Source organism: Cydia fagiglandana, chromosome 9, assembly GCF_963556715.1.
Source record: "Cydia fagiglandana chromosome 9, ilCydFagi1.1, whole genome shotgun sequence".
NCBI classification, from domain to species: Eukaryota; Metazoa; Arthropoda; class Insecta; order Lepidoptera; family Tortricidae; genus Cydia; species Cydia fagiglandana.
Genome location: NC_085940.1, coordinates 7,953,755 through 7,960,799, shown reverse-complemented (window position 1 = coordinate 7,960,799; position 7,045 = coordinate 7,953,755).

Sequence of the window (7,045 nt, the reverse complement as noted above, 5' to 3'; positions counted from 1 at the left end):
ACACGAGTCACGCCTCTAGCCTAGTTTATTTAAGGCGCCTGTTTTTCGCGAAAAAGTCTCCATAAAGACTTTCATGTATGCGCATATTAAATAAATGACGGCATATTCGCGCCTCCACAAAATCTGGGTGACGACATGAGAAATTTATGTTGTTAATATGGGGTGAACATACCGTAATTGTTGGAAGTTATGTGATCACGGTAACGAACGGATTTAGGTATGTATTAAAATTTGTATATGATATTAATAACTTACGCTACGTCTTACGTAGGCGAACAACGCGCGAACGCGGCGCGGCGCGGCGCGGCGAAATCAATCCTTTGATGCCCATAGAAGTGTCCTACGTAAGCGATCTCGTTGCGAACGCGGTGCGGCGCGATTTGCACGCGAATGTCAGGCGGCGCGGCGCGGCGCGGCGCGGCGGCGGCCGCTTTCGCCGCGCCGCGCCGCGCCGCGTTCGCGCGTTGTTCGCCTACGTAAGACGTAGCGTTAGACATCACATGATGAGGCATGCTATTCAGGGTGTATTTATTAAATGGAGCACTGAGGGCACCTATCATATCGGAGTGCTGTTACGCGAAAATGGCCTTAGAAAACCTTTCCTAATCTCTAACTAAAGGCATACATATCAAATTTACGGCTGTAAATTCACTGACTAGTGACAGTCGATTTTGACAAAAAAATATGCCAATCAATTAAAATTTTGTACAGGATCAAAAGCTTTTCACATATAACCTCGGTTAGGGCACCAGAAATGAAAGGAAATGTCCATCATACATTCAGTTGTGTAAGCTAATCTTTTACCAATGGGGTACAGGTGGGAAAAAAATCCCAGTTGTATGGTAACAACGTGGTGGGTACGCCCGGGAATAACCTGAAATCTAGTGGTTCTATTATGATGTGTCCATACAACATTATGGTGTAAGCATAATAAGGCATGATTGACGTGAAAAAACATTAAGCATCTTTCATTTCTGGCTTTTCTAGTGCCCTAACCTATAGGCTGGTCTTGGGTAGGGGAGACCAAGGTGAGTTGTGACAGAGGAGAGTTGTGACATTGTCGATTTTTTGGAACCTAATAACTGTTAGCGAGCTCGCAACAGTGTGCATTTGTTAGCTCGTAACTTGAACTAACAAACGCGCGCTATTGCGACCTAGTTTTTAGTTAATAGATTCCAAAAGATCGACTATGTCACAACTCTCCTCTGTCACAACTCACCTCGGTCTCCCCTATAAGTCGTTATGTCTCTTACATAGTCTAATAAAACATGGTCTTCTCTTCCCAGAGTGACACAAGCCTACGTCACAATAACATGGCCGCTATATATAGCGCTATCGCATATTATCATATAGCGCTGTCGCATGACTTGTGTCAGTCAGGTGACCTAGAAAAGACGGGAAGAGAGTACCAGGCGGAGTATATTATTATACCATGGTCTCTTAGGTATATACTTACAGATTGAGTTCAGCGTAACCTTCAAGACGAACTTAGGCAAACTCCACTGTCTCTGAATGTCTATGAAGCTGATACATTATGTATGCCTGTATATCAATGCAGCAAAATACTACGATATGCGCATACATTTAGAGTATCGTGAGATGCCGCATTGCCCTCTGCGGGTAACGACGCATGAAGAGTGGCGTCTAATAGCCGTTCGAGGGTGGATTCTGCCTAGGGGTTATTTTGGTTCCTTAGAGATTAGCCTTATAGGTGCTTGAACAAAGTTTATTTTATAAGCAAAAATGTACGGTTAAACACAACATTAGGGTTCTTTAAAAACGTACACAGGTGTTTTTAAAAGGTTGGCATTTCGGCAAAGTATTGAGTAATATAGTATAGGTAGGTAAATAGGGTAAGCACGGTTGAAACAGTTACAGAATATTTACAGGTTTTGAGCAGTGCGTAGCACATGATTTTCGATGCTGCTTCCAAAGAGAATATAACTAGTATGTACAGTCGCCATCAGATATATCGGAGCGGCCGAGGTTCTCAAAAACATCTGAACACGCACTCTAATGCCTTGACAATAGAGGCGTGTTCAGATATTTGTGAGCGCCTTGGCCGCTCCGATATATCTGATGGCGACTGTACGTAGATGCTGCGCCCTCCAGTGTTACATCTTTCCAAGCGTATATACATATACATACACTTACCGCTTACCTTTTTACATTTACCTAGTCATAAATATTATAGGTGTATAATTTATGAACGCTTATTGCATGAATTAATTGGTTAAAAAAAAGTCCTGTCCGAGACTGTCGGATAAACTAAGTAGGTAACTAATTGCAAGTAGGTAGCTACGTAGGTAGGTAAGTAGGTAGGTGGGTAGGGTAGGTAGGTATTGGTAGTCGGCAGCCCACCAATGTTAAGCACGTTCAACTAAGGCAATTCCTACTGACTTATAAGGGCCACTTGATCCATTCACTAACCCGGGGTTAACCGGTTAAAGGCAGAATTACCATGGTTACCAGTACAATTTGACACTGGGTTAACGGCTTAACCGATTAATCTCGGGTTAGTGGAATGGTGCAAGCGGGCCTAAGTCATATAAGTTATTTATAAAGGCCGCGTCACTGTGACTGCATAATGCTTTTCGGTGCCAATGATGAAGTAGTTAAATCTATCTAAAGCAATTTCGTTTTAGCTTCTCTAATAAAAGTAAAAACCGGGCAAGTGCGAGTCGGACTCGCGCACGAAGGGTTCCGTACCATAATGCAAAAAAAAAAACAAAAAAAAAAGCAAAAAAAAAACGGTCACCCATCCAAGTACTGACCACTCCCGACGTTGCTTAACTTTGGTCAAAAATCACGTTTGTTGTATGGGAGCCTCATTTAAATCTTTATTTTATTCTGTTTTTAGTATTTGTTGTTATAGCGGCAACAGAAATACATCATCTGTGAAAATTTCAACTGTCTAGCTATCACGGTTCGTGAGATACAGCCTGGTGACAGACGGACGGACGGACGGACGGACGGACGGACGGACGGACGGACGGACAGCGAAGTCTTAGTAATAAACAACTTACCTTCTATGAGAGATTAATTTATGTTTGTTCGGCAAGGCGCGGCCAAAACTCATCAACGAGCAATCTAATCCTAATCCATCACAAAATACTGCTTAAAAACTTCGACGTAAACACTCGAATTGCGACTTGAGAAGTTGACAAAATGTATTTTAGCAAGCGCGTTAAATTTGGGTTTTATTGCAAAACTTGGGAGTTTGTATAAATCAAGCATTTCCTCTGCGTCAGTGGATGTATTGGATAAATTATCTTTGCTTTGATGTTACATTTACGTGCAAACACTGTAGGTTGATAAGGAGCCGTTTCATAAAGGCTTGTTCCTAACTAATTTGTGGATTTTTAATACTCGTACCCCTGTATTAGGAAAAAAAACTTCCGCTCTGTAACTACTTCAATGCCATTTTTAGGGTTCAGTACCCAAAGAGTAAAAACGGGATCCTATTACCAAGACTCCACTGTACATCTGTCTGTCCGTCTGTCTGTCACAAGGCTGTATCTCATGAACCGCCGTGAGCTAGGCAGTTTAAATTTACACAGATGATGTATTTCTGTTGCCGTTATAACAAATACTAAAAACAGAATATAATATTAATAAATATTTAAGTGGGGCTCCAACAGCAACTGACTTTTTTGCATAATGTTACGGAACCCTTCGTGCGCGACTCCGACTCACACTTGGCCGGTTTTTAATTATTATACATAATTATCTTGTGAGTGACTCAAGTAGGTACTTAATACATTAAAACAAGGTAAAAAATCAAATGTGGGAAAACTATCTGTCAATCATAAACATGTATATATGTCGGCGGCCCATCGTAAGATCAGGCAGATCGTAATGTTCCTGTGTATTGTTTTGAGGATAGTTACATTAAACCAATATATAGGCAAGATAGGTTCGTTAGGTTGCTTCAGATGCCCGAAGGGTAAACTGCCTACGCGGGGCTCCGTCGACTCAGGGAACGAGTCAAACATTTTCACGTTTCACGATATGCCTAGGAATTTGACGATATGCCTGATCTTATGATCAGCCGCCGACTTATAGATAAAGGTACTTAATTAAAACGAATACATTCATAATTTTCAATTTATTGTATAGATATACACATTCGCATATAAAATTGTCTAGTAAGACTATCTAATAAATTAGACCTAAGCAATTTCATACATAGTACAGTCACCACACGGGAATGTTGAGCCACTTACCACTGTTCGCAACTTGGTCGAATAATCCAAGTCGGGGTCCGAACTCTTACCAGTCTCGTATCACGACTTCGGCCGAACTCTGCTGACCAATGGGGCGGTCGTTGCTACAGTTACGTAAAACCAAATACGGTTAGCCAATGACCGCCCGTGTTTTCTTCGGAAGGTGGCGTTACTATGGTTACGTAATAACAAAAATATTTAACCAATGATTGATAGCGATTTTTCCGGAAGCTGACGTTACTATGGTTACATTACAACATCCGCTTTAGTCCTAGAAACGTCTATTTGACTGCTAAGCTGCTATGTAGAAATTTTCGTTCACTTTCCTTTTAACGGCAGCCATTTCCATATAATTCATAAACTGAAACTCATGTAGATAACAGCTGTCAAAAGGAAAGTGAATGAAAAATATAATTATAAATAAGCAGAAGTTCATTATTTTACGAATATTTTATTGTGTTCTTTTTATTGGAATTTAAAACATTTCTTTGTAATGTTGTCTAATACCCTCATTACTGTCTCGTAAAGATCTATGTCAAAATATTTATTATTATTTAAAAAATATTTACGTTTAACTCTACTATTTAAAATGTAAAAAACATAACAAATAGACCAAAATCTGTTTATTCGTATTAAAGCAAAGAGATATCTAAAAACTAATAACTTGTATATGACCCATCGTTATCAATGACAGCTTGGAGACGCGAAGGCATGGACTCCACAAAACGAGTGCAATAATCAGTTCCTCGCAAGTCTTCCCAAACTTCTTGGCAATGATTTTCCACAGCTTGTCTTGATCGTTCATTTCGATTTTCCCATCTTTGGACCATTAAACCCCATAGATTCTCTATGGGGTTTAGATCCGCAGACTTAGCAGGCCACGGTATGACCGTTATTTCCTGTCGACGTTGATGGAGCCAGTCTTTTACAATCCTGGCCCTGTGTATCGTGCAGTTGTCGTGCACAAAATGAAAATGTGGCAATTCTTCCCGTGGATAAAATGCCCTTACGGTGGGAAGCATGCTTTCCTGTAACACGCTGAGATAACATTGAGCGTTGGTCCTGGGAGGTAAAGGAACCAGCTCACCTACACCGTCCGAACTCATCCACCCCCACAAATTTGCACTGATGCGACCCGACTCCCTGTTTGGTATAACATGGTCTTCCGCATATCGCGTATTGTCATAACGCCAGAGATGTAAACGACCGTGGTCACTTGAATTAAACGACTTCTCATCGGAAAATATTGTCGAACCCCAATCAAAATTTCGGTACTGTTGAGCAAAATTGACTCGAGCGATTTTGTGATCTTCCGTCAAAGCAATTTTGTATGCGGGACGTCTATGGTGAAGATCCATAGAATGCAAATGCTTTCGGATGGTATTGGGGTGGCAATTGAAGCGGTCTGCGAAATAGTTGGTAGATATAAACCCATTTTCCATGTAGCTCTCTCGCATTTCATTGCGTTGTTCCATTGATAGTATCGAGACACCATGATTGCCTTGACGGTGATCATTTATATCTCCTTCTGCGGCATACCTATTTACCCACAAACTGACAGTATTTCGCTAGAAAGGAATGAATAGGTTAGATATTTTCTTAATAAAATCAATGTGTTTGGAAATTATTATTTTGTAGAACCTTATACCTGCACATTTAACGCGTTTGCTATTGCACGCATGCTTAACCCTTGCTGGTGCAAAAATATAATTTCATGTCTAGTTTCGTCGTTTATTGCCGGTGGCATATTTGATTTTTTTACTAGATTTAGATAGCTACTTTTCCGCAATTAATGTTACAGCGAAAAAAAAATTGACAATACTCATTGTCAGATATTTTTTCAAAGTTAGAATTTGAGTCAGAAACTATCAAGTCTCTATTAAACATTTCTATAGCTACTGACAGATTATAGGATTATATGTAGACTATCAAAGGTTATCTACCATATTTCCACAAAGGTTACATAAGTATTCAATTAACGTCAACTAGGAGCTGTGACACATTTAATGATAGTAAAGACAGCAATAGCATTTGTCTCTCTCAATGAAAAAATAATTTGAAATTGCCTGATAACATGGATATTTATATAAATATCTCGACTTGAAAAAAGATCTCGCCTATTAATGTCAGTTAAATCATGGCATCCAATTTGAAAAAAATACTAGTAGATTACTAAACGGTTTTAGACGAATTCATGAAGAACTCTCGTTATCCAGTTTCCGCTAGGAACAACGACATCTAGCGTCTGATTCAAACGAGTAACTTCAAAATTTAATGGCCGTTGGCTAATCCTTTTCGTAGACGAAGGAATTTTTATTACGTCAACTAGTTTTGACATAGTGAAATTTTGACGCAACAAAGCAACCAAGATATCATCGGGTAACATCGGTCATATCGCGATCGTGTCTACTAACGAAAAATACCGAACCCATTATATTACACGACTAAATTGCGTCCATTGCCAAGTGGCTCAACATTCCCATGTGGTGACTGTACTATCTGGTGGATTTGTAAATATAGATAAATATCACGTACCCTCAATGTACACAATACCTATTCAATATCGTAACACCTTAATTTTATAATAATTGTATGAAAGAGTACACAAACTATATGAATGTTAGAATCAACAATAAAATGTAATTATACATAATTCATATTAAAAATTGCAAATTTCATTAATTAATGACATGAAATCAGTACTTACCATAACATATTGTACAGTTGAGAACGTTATTCCGATGTATACTTTTAAAAGGAAGTTCATATGCAGTCTAAAATAAGTTTCAGAAAAATAAGTCAAAGAGTGCAAATAAATT